Below are 8,553 nucleotides of genomic sequence, written 5' to 3'. Positions count from 1 at the left end.
TTGATAGGGCCACTGTGTGACTCAAAAGAGATAGTAAGTGTCAAGGCAGCCATTCAGATAAGATTAAGATGGCTACAGGCTGCAGAAACCAGGGAAGGTTTCTGGAGAATGAAGCTTGATGGGAAGAGATCGTTGGATTAAGCGGAAACGAGGAAGAAGACCATTATTTTTGGAAAGAAGAGGGTAAAAAAACTGAAAAATGAAAATGCAGACATTAAGTAGTCCACACTGGGAGAAGAAGAGAATTGATCTCGATTATAGCAGGAGATTACTTTGGAAAAGTTAGGGGTTAACCGAATGGCTTGAAATTTTTTTTTTTTTTTTTTTGAGACAGAGTCTCCAACTGCCACCCAGGCTGGAGTGCAATGGTGTGATCTCAGCTCAGGGCAACATCCGCCTCCTGGGGGATTGAATGCTTTAAAGTTAAATTTATCTCAAATGTTGTATAGTATGTTTAGGAATAGAAAAGAATGAAGGCAAAAAACAAACAAACAAAACAATAATTGTCACTACCAAATAGACAGGATCCAAAATGACTCCACAGATCTAAGCTATAATAACTAAGAGAATGACAATGACCACTAAAAGACACAGGAAATTCAAGAGGCAGACACTGGTTACAGACAAAGAACATGAGTTTTCATTTAGCCATGATGAGCCTGGGGTAATTTGGTAATGTTCCAGTGGAACCACCACGGAAGAAGTTAGAACTGCACGATCAGAATTGGTAAAATTGGTCTAGGTGAGATTATCCACACAAAGGCAAGCTTTAATTCCATAAAAACAGTTGAACTACCCAAAGGAATAACAAAGACAAGATTAGAATTTATCAACACAACTCTGGCTGCTTTTATAGCCACAACAATTTGTGTGTGTGTATGTGTGAGAGCCAAAGTTTTATGTATTCATTTCTTGCATTTTAAGGACTCTTCAATGGCATCCTTGGCCTGAGACTTCTTGCCATAGTCCTTAACTACTACACAACTGCAACCAACCACTTTACAGGGCTTCCTCTCCTCTCAATTTTACAGAGGCCTACCCATTCCCCTAGTTTCTTTTTTTTTCTTTCTTTCTTTTTATTTTTTGAGATAGAATCTTGCTCTGTTGCCAGGCCAGAGTGCAGTGGCACAATCTCTGATCACTGCACTGCCTCCTGGGTTCAAGTGATTCCCCCGCCTCAGCTCCTGAGTAGCTGGCATTACAGGCACGCACCACCACGCCCAGCTAATTTTTTGTTTTTTAGACATGGGGTTTCACCATGTTGGCCAGGATGATCTCGATCTACTGACCTCATGATCCGCCTGCCTCAGCCTCCCAAAGTGCTGGAATTACAGGTGTGAGCCACCGTGCCCAGTATTCCCTAGTTTCTTATTGTCATCAGCCTTAATTAGGTTTATTTGGTATTCAGCACAAAGGGTCTCCACCAACTTGATGTGCTTAGGCTCATCACAGTTGGATGGAAGCAGACAAAGATGGGCTTGGCACTTGTCTAAGGCTTTGGCAGCTTCATGAATTCCACATGCTAGACCACCATGGATGAGGGTAGTTTTCAGCACCTCTTGTAAAGCAGTACTGACATCCATTATACCTCCAGCAATCCACAGTCATGGTGGTGGATTATGGGTGAAACCAAATCTTGAATGCACCCGAGCCTCCACCTCCATGTGACTCAGTGGCAGGGAAAGAAGCCACAATTATTTATTGACAATTTATATATTCCAGAGATCAGAGTAGATAAAATTAATGTTTTCATTTCTAGAACAGACAAGCACACCTGGTTATTTTCTTAAAAACTTTAAAAAATTATTAATTGTGGTAAAATGCACATATCATAAAATTTGCCATCTTAACCATTTTTAAGTGTACATTTCAGTGGTACAAAGTACATACAACCATCACCAACATCCATCTCCAGAAGGCAATTCATCTTGCAAAATTGAAACTCTATACGGATTAAATAACTCCCCATTCTTGCCTCACATCCCTCCAACCATAGTAACCCCCATTCTACTTTTTCTTTCTTTCTTTTTTTTTTTTTTTTTTTTTTTGAGTTGGAGATTCCCTCTGTCGCCCAGGCTGGAATGCAGTGGTTCAATCTCGGCTCACCGCAACCTCCGCCTCCCAGGTCAAGCAATTCTCCTTCCTCAGCCTCCCAAGGAGCTGGGACTACAGGCATGTGCCACCATGCCTGGCTGATTTTTTGTATTTTTTAGTAGAGATGTGGTCTTGCCATGTTGGCCAGGCTGGTCTCGAACTCCTGACCTCAGGTGATTCACCCACCTCGGCCTCCCAAAGTGCTGGGATTACAGGCGTGAGCCACTGCGCCTGGCCCCACAATCCAGTTTTAGAACATGTTCATCACCTCAAAAAAATACCTGTGCCAGTTTACGATCAACCCTTGCTACCATCCCCAGCCCCAGGTCATAACTGATCTGTTTACTTCTCTATGGATTTGCCTGCACTCAATCAAATTCTACAAGTTATTTTAAAACTATCTTTTTAAAAAACTAGTATTTTATAGAATTGTAGAGGGAAAAGTATGTCTCATAATCTCCTATCAGTTTTTGTGTGTTTTTAACAGCTCTCTGTTCACAGATCCATCATTTCAGCATCATGTTTTATTTTTATTTTAATCTTTGTCAAAAGCAAATTTGAAAACTGATCTTATTGGTAAACGATACACTTAAATATGTTATTAGAATGTTAATTATTCCTTAGAGTTGTATCTCTTATCACTGACTAATTTCCTTCTAAAATAAGGCATGACATTTCCACTAAGGCACCCAGGTGAGTTATGTGCCTGTCCTAATCAACAGCCACCTGTCATGATCTAAACAGGCTTCTAGGTTGTTTATATTCTCTGTTCCTCCCTCCCTAACCCAAGACTGAAACGCTTACTGTTCAGTGCCGATCACATGTACTCTGCACACACTACCACCTGTACTGAGTGGAATTCAGAGGCCTCAATTGAGCCTTGAATACACTGTAAGTGAATTCCTTAAGGCTTTGGCATGTGGAGGCCCACACCCATGGTTTCACACTGGGTTCCTTCCAAAGCAAGGTTTAAAAAAGAACAATGTGAAAGGTAAAACACACACACACACACACACACAGAGAAGATTTAAAAAATAGCAAAGTGTTTTGTTTGGTCTTGATAAACAAATAATGTCTCTGATACCCAAGTACCTGAAACAATATAAAGACAGATTTTATCCCTGATTTTCTGAGGTGATGAGATCAAATTCTGAGCTATAGGTTTACTAAATAGGTCAACTTCAGATTAAGAGCTTTGTGTTCGGCTAGTCCACGTGACATGTATATGCTTTAGTGAGTTTCAATTGCGGATAATGCCTTTAATAGAGTGAAACCACTTAATTTTAGGGTTAAGAGTAAGACTTGAATTATACTGTGCCAAAGCAAGATAACAATGTAGAAGGGTATTATTACAGTGCAGGTTATGTTTGTGGCTTGACAATGTACCCCACACCCCTATCATCTCTGTGTGTTCAACTCAAAGGATGCTAAGTAGGGAATGAACACATTTGTCTAGAAACCAAGGAGTCTCTAGGAAAATAAAATGCTCAAACCCCGACTCGAATGAGTTCCACCATTTTAAATGGTCTTGACTGAGATCAGTGGACAGGGAAGGGCCCCAAGGATATGCTTCCGAAGGAGGAACCAACCCATCGTAAGAGATGGGGTCAATGAATCAGCAGTCTGGTCTCGCCATCATTACATAAATAATTCCCAGGAGAGTTCTGGACACAGAGTAAACTGAGATAAGCTGGCCTAGGTTCTCTGGCACTATGGATATGCTTTGATGAGGAGCTATGCCTGTTAATATGACAAGCAATCTTATTGAGTTCCAGGATAAAATGATAGGAGCAATCATAGCCAAGTATAACCCTATGGGGAGATTTCTCTACCTCCCTTCCCTCCACGCTGGTCCTGAGGAATTACTGCCAAACCATCGCAGTGACAGGATATCAGGAGGCTGTAAAGCCCTGTGAGTCTGGCTTCTTCAGTTTTCTCTCTGTGAGGCCCTTGGCAGCAAACTTGGCAATGTTTCCGCTCTGGACTGTCTACCAGGACATTTTAAGAAGAGCTAAAAAAAATTATAAAGGTTAAACATTATGACATAGGTTTTCTTTATGTTTAGGTTATAACTAGAAAGGAAATTCTACGCTTTGCAAAAGAGCAATTAACAATAGCATGAATTCTTATTCTATGCATCTTTGATGTAGCAGAGTGATCTGCAGGTGATAATGTAACTTGTATTGGAATTTTTACTGTATAGTAAAAAGTCTCCTATCCATGGAGTGGATAACTTGTTAAGAAGGAATAAAAGCTATTCTACCACCAACCCCAAGAAAGGGCAGTGGACCAAGTCTTGTGTTTCTAAAGCCCAAGCCCTTCTTAATGGTCCTTTAAGTTTCACTGTGGGAAGAAAGAACAGAGGGTACCATTTCTATTTTAGAAGGATGAAGAAGGAAAGCAATCCGGACCTTGAGGGAATTCTAGAATTTAAAAAAAGAATAGTGATTGTCCTTTCTGAGAAAGGGAGATGCCTGGACGTGCTTTGGTTTGGTGAATGACAATAGAGGGGCATGGCTGTGCAGAGGGTTCTGAACTGTCAGAGAGCAAGTTGTATTATCCTTTTATGCCACTCTCCTTCAAAGTCCATGCTACTCAGCAGCAAACTGTATAAGTTGACGTGTTGCTAATCCCTGATGCCACAGGGCCAGAGGTACAATAGAAAATTTGTGACCCCAGCAGAGCCCAGACAGTGAAAGCAGCAGTGAACAGGGATTCACCAGGACCCCGAGTCACTTGAGAGTGGAACCTGGCACACTATGTTGGGGTGCACAAGCCCCTAGGAGTCCAAATAACCCAGGAGAAGGGGTTGGGAGGTCAGGAGTGTGATCATGGAATTTCTGTAATTCTGCAAGTAGAGCTTAGAGTCATTTCCATTTTAATCTGAAAGTAAGAACTATGCCATGCTGTTCATCACAGAGTGCAAAACATGTCCTACTTGTTATATAGTTGTTGCCGGGTTTTTTTCCTTTTTTTTTCTTTTTTGGCTTCTAACATACTAAGCATACATACTTATTATATAAACCATAATGTTCATAATTGGGGTTTCACAAATATATCGGCATTTTTTTCATCAATTATTAATTCAGTCAGTATCTAATAAAGAGAAACAGACAAACTACTGGGGCCCACCTACCCTGGAGTAGGTACTCGACATAATGAAGTCAGTTAAATTCTGCATTTGAGACATTAACAGTGAGCTGTGGCAGCACAGCATAGCGAAGGCCTAACCCAGGCAGGAGCTTCCTAAAGAGGTGACATTTGAGTTCAATCTTGTTGCATGGGAAAGAGTTTGCTCTTTCTTTCACATCCAGTCTTTCAGTGAAGACACCACCAGCCAATGCAAGTCTCTGCTAGAGGCATATCTGTGAATTCCCCTTCCCCTTAATCAGACAAACACCATCTCGATCTCATCTTTCCTAGCTCTTCAAAACACTTTTGCCCCCATTTATTTCAAGTGCCACATTAAGGTAAGAGTTTCAGCTGGGACTGGAATTTCTTACTCAAGGCAGCAACCCATTCGTTGCCTTTAGTTCTTCCATCTCTTCCCAATTTCATGTACCTCCCACAGAGTTAACCAGCCAGATCTGCAGTGCTGGGCCTCTTGAGCAAAACAGAAGAATCAAACATTTGTAGGTAGAGAAAAGGATCTGATAGGAAATACTTGTGGGTCTATCGCATTCCTGGACCCTATTCATTTTACCTTTTTTTATTATGACTGCTAAACAGTCACACTTTTATTCAACCCATATTTATTTAATATTCCTGGTAGATACTTTGGGCAGTGAAAGATGAGAAAGCTGGGAGCTATTAGAGTATATGGCTTAGGACATATGCTCTGAAGCCAGGTTTAGGTTTAAATTCTAGATTATCCAACCCAGAGACTCTCACGTTTCCTGCCAACCTTCTTCCTCCAAACCAAAAAGAATGGATCACTACACCACTCTTCAGGAGCTGCTACTTCTAATGAGAATGTAGCATACTTCTAACAGTGAAAAAAATAGATTAAGAACTGTTAAGATGATTCGCATAAAAGGCCCAATACATGCCTGGCACATTGTAAGTATAAACAAATGACTGCTTTAGGTAAAGGAAACATAAATAGAAAATGTGGGCGTATAGCTGCTTTTTCCTGTCTGGGATTTACTGGCTAGTATGAGTGTCATACACACGTTATACTAGTTACACACATTTAAGATTCACGTCTTCTTCATCCTTATGCAAAAACACTTTACTACAATACCAGCTAATGGTTTCTCATTTATAAAACTGTTCTGTCTTGTACATCTCAAAAAGTTAATTTTCCTCTATTTTTTCATTCTAAATTCCCCCAAGCTATTAACTTTCAATATGAAGCTGCCGTAATTAAACTTTTTCTTAAAGAAGAAATAAACTTCTTTAGTCATGAGAACAGAGCTCAGTCCACATCAGAGGCAGTTATTGTGAATTCCTCCCTAAATTATGCAAACTGAGCATATGTCCAATTCAAACTGGTTTCACTCAAAAATGAAATCCTTACAGGACAGTAGAGAGTAAACATGAGAAGTATACCCCTGCTATTTTTTACGTCCCCTACAAATTGTTTCCATCCATGTCTGAAGTGCCAGTCTGTTTTCATGAATTTTAATTAAAACTGGCACCAGATTGCTGCTGGGGATAAGGGTTGGACTGGGAGGGAATGGAGGCATTTTGACATCTGCCGAACTCCGGAAAAGCTGTGAGGTTTGCACTTGAGATTGGCTTCCTGAATGCAGGAGGAAGGTAGTGAGAGACCAGACTTTCTGGCCAGTCTAGTAGCAGACATCGACCTCTGAGGTTTTCTCAGTGGACAAATACAAAAGGCATAACGTCTGCAGGATGCTAAAATGTATGGAGAAAAAGGAGAACTACTAGAATCAGATATGAACTTATCTAATGAAGAAATCCTATGACGTAATGAAGAAGAATTGAAGAGCGCTTTGGCCAGTGCCAGTGGTACTGTTAGATACTATGGTTGTTCCCAGACAGGAAAAATCTTGAAAGGATGTGACCTTTGAGAAGTGAAATTATGTATCTCTTTTGGCCAGAAAAGACATAGATGAGGCATCTCATTTAGCACAACTTGTAGTATGAAAGCAGGCTCGGCCGGGCGCGGTGGCTCAAGCCTGTAATCCCAGCACTTTGGGAGGCCGAGACGGGCGGATCACAAGGTCAGGACATCGAGACCATCCTGGCTAACACAGTGAAACCCCGTCTCTACTAAAAATACAAAAAAACTAGCCGGGCGAGGTGGCAGGCGCCTGTAGTCCCAGCTACTCCGGAGGCTGAGGCAGGAGAATGGCGTAAACCCGGAAGGCGGAGCTTGCAGTGAGCTGAGATCCGGCCACTGCACTCTCGTCCGGGCCACAGAGCGAGACTCCGCCTCAAAAAAAAAAAAGAAAGCAGGCTCTTTGCATCTCAACAAATACCAAATACATTTACATTGTTGGGGCAGAACAGAATTTTTTCTTAAAAGAACTCACTTCTTGCTCTGACATAAAGTAAACAAAGTCAATATCATTAACATCAGTCCTCCTTTGACACCAGGAAAAATACCAAGCATCTGCAAAGTGCACCCATTATATGTGTAAGAATCAATAACAATCAGTGAGATCTGTAAGCATACAATGATTTCCCCAGAACAAAAGCAAATAGACAGTAGCAAGGGTGTTAGTTAGCTAGATGGCTATAGAAGGTACCGCACAAAGCCAATTTAGTCAATAATAGCTTTAGTATTTAAATAGCCAGAAATAAGGATAAACAATATGAATGTGGAAAATGTAAATATACAAGCAAGCTTGTGCCAGTATGAAATACGCATGGCTACAGAGATGCATGTAGAGGAGTAATGGTGATTTGTGTCACTCTGCCCAGGACTTCAGCAGGTCAAGGGGAGTTAAGTCAAAGGAAAGGTCAGGCAGCAATAAATCCAAGATATCTCAGTAGGAAGGTCGATCCACACATCATTGTCTAAATCAGTGGCTTCTAAATTTTTTGACCTATCCACCTATAAGTAAAACAAAATTTAAGCATACACTTTTAATTTGTGTGTGTGTGTATATATATATACACACACACACATATATACACACACACGTGTACTACACATAGTATATACATGTGTGTACTATTATATGATAGTATATGCATGTACTATTAGACTGGCATATAATATAGATAAAAATGGCCGGGCGCGGTGGCTCAAGCCTGTAATCCCAGCACTTTGGGAGGCCGAGACAGGTGGATCACGACATCAGCAGATCGAGACCATCCTGGCTAACACGGTAAAACCCCGTCTCTACTAAAAATACAAAAAAAAAAAAAACCTAGCCGGGCGAGGTGGCGGGCGCCTGCAGTCCCAGCTACTCCGGAGGCTGAGGCAGGAGAATGGCGTGAACCCAGGAGGCGGAGCTTGCAGTGAGCTGAGATCCAGCCACTGCA

General features: G+C 41.2%; 1 pseudogene; it reads right to left on the bottom strand.

The window, feature by feature from the left end:
- Positions 1–905: 905 nt before the first annotated feature.
- LOC111534528 lies at positions 906–1,589 on the bottom strand (annotated as a pseudogene).
- Positions 1,590–8,553: the final 6,964 nt, after the last annotated feature.

The sequence above is a fragment of the Piliocolobus tephrosceles genome, chromosome 14 (assembly GCF_002776525.5).
Source record: "Piliocolobus tephrosceles isolate RC106 chromosome 14, ASM277652v3, whole genome shotgun sequence".
NCBI lineage: Eukaryota > Metazoa > Chordata > Mammalia > Primates > Cercopithecidae > Piliocolobus > Piliocolobus tephrosceles.
This window is presented reverse-complemented; position numbering and strand designations above follow the sequence as displayed.